The sequence below is a fragment of the Pollachius pollachius genome, assembly GCF_949987615.1.
Source record: "Pollachius pollachius genome assembly, chromosome: 7".
Classification (NCBI taxonomy): Eukaryota; Metazoa; Chordata; class Actinopteri; order Gadiformes; family Gadidae; genus Pollachius; species Pollachius pollachius.
In genome coordinates, this window is record NC_136940.1 from 26,793,288 (window position 1) to 26,795,453 (window position 2,166).

Consider the following 2,166-nt stretch of genomic DNA (forward strand, 5'->3'; position numbering starts at 1 on the left):
AGGGTCTTATTGATCCGTCATGGCCCCTGTGTCGCTACGGTAACACTTGGCCCTCCTTCTGGAAAACACTGTGTGCAGCGGGCCGAGGGGACAGCATCGCCCTAATCCACGCTGCACCCCCCAATTACTGCACTGCCAGAGCTAATCAACAGACGTGAACGCGTGCACGCACACACGCACGCACGCACCAAACATACAATCAGCACCAAATAAGAGATGGATACACTGTTTGTATGCATTGTGTCACACATGCACACCAACAGACACACACACACCCAGACATGTGCATGCAGCACAATCTTTGACAGATTTACAGAGCAATGAAGCCACACTAGATGAACACACACACACACACACACACACATTCAGACAGTATAACAGTCTCCTAACATCAGTTTGGGTTTGGTAGAACTCTGGGTTGGAGGTGCTGTCTGCATGAGGTCCACAGCGGCCTCGCCTGAGCAGCATCACACCACTGCTCAGAGGGCTGTTCCCAGCCTCTAACACACCACTGTTCTAGCCTCCAACAGATTGCTCAGAAGGCTGCTCCCAGCCTCTAACACATGCAGGCAACAGCTCAGAAGATTCAAGGCCAAACATCTATTTCCCGTGGTTTTGTGTATGCAACGACCAAACATGTTACGTTTCATCATAAAAACATGTATTCCATGTGATGGCGAGGGCATCCTTACGTGCTGCCTGCCCGTTTTTCCCAGGGATGTATTTCAGAGCGAGGGAGAGAGTCTGTCTCTCATTGCGTTGTGTTTACGCCGGCTCTAAATTATGGTATCAGGTTCTCCCCCAAACCCGACCAACTGCCAACTGTCATGGCCGACGCACAGTCCACGCTTGTCTCTGGGAAGTCAAGTAACCCAATCTATTCCCCGGACCCTGGCTCACCGCTTGGATTCATTTGTTGCTGTATATGGTAAGAGAGAGAGGGAGAGCTTAGACATTTACCTCAAAACAAACACATACCCGAGAACAAAGTTGACATCGCATTTAGGGGGCGAAGGAAATGCTGTCAGCAGTGGGCCATTTTGTGAATGGAGTCCTGCTGACAATGAGGGTCCTTCACTTCAAGCACGTGTATATACAACGTGTGTGTGTGTGTGTGTGTGTGTGTGTGTGTGTGTGTGTGTGCGTGTGTGCCTGTGTGTGTATGTGCGTGCACTTGTGTGTGTCTGTGTGTATGTGTGTGTGTGTGCGTGTTTGTGTGTTTGTTTATTTGTGCATGTGGTCAAATAGAAGGTAACTCACATTCCCCTCACCTCGTCCCCAGGCTGGGGCTTCAGTCAGTGGGGTGACCCTTGAGTTCCTGTGAGCAGTACAACAGGGCTCCAACAGAGGGCAACGTAAGACGGGAGAGTCAGAGTTTCACTCTGCAACAAGGTTGGAACAGAAAGTCTCAAATAGACACCAACAAATTCTGTAGGCATCATTATATGTTGCTGTTGTTGTTTACCATAATGGTAAACAATGGCTTTCTTACATTTGTAACTCTATGAAACGTATGATTTTTAAAATAAATGACAAATGAAATGAGAAATACATTTCTCAGATGATGGATACGAATGTTGTCGGAAATATGAAATAACCGCATCAATGATTTGTGTGTGTGTGTGTGTGTGTGTGTGTGTGTGTGTGTGTGTGTGCTTGCGTGTGGACATTGGCCCAGTGCCCTCCTCCAGAACCAAAGGGCGGCGGCGGGCTCCGCTGCAGCACTGGACCATCAGCTGGCAGCAGGTGAGGACAGACTCCCTAATGGGGCCAGGGGCCAGGGGCCAGGGGCCAGGGGGGCCAGGGGCCAGGGGCCAGGGGGGCCAGGGGGGCCAGGGGCCAGGGGCCAGGGGGGCCAGGGGCCAGGGGGGCCAGGGGCCAGGGGCCAGGGGGGCCAGGGGCCAGGGGCCAGGGGCCAGGGGGGCCAGGGGCCAGGGGGGCCAGGGGCCAGGGGCCAGGGGCCAGGGGGGCCAGGGGGGCCAGGGGCCAGGGGCCAGGGGGGCCAGGGGCCAGGGGCCAGGGGGGCCAGGGGCCAGGGGGGCCAGGGGCCAGGGGCCAGGGGGGCCAGGGGGGCCAGGGGCCAGGGGCAAGGGGGGCCAGGGGCCAAAGGGGCCAGGGGGGCCAGGGGCCAGGGGGGCCAGGGGCCAGGGGCCAGGGGGGCCAGGG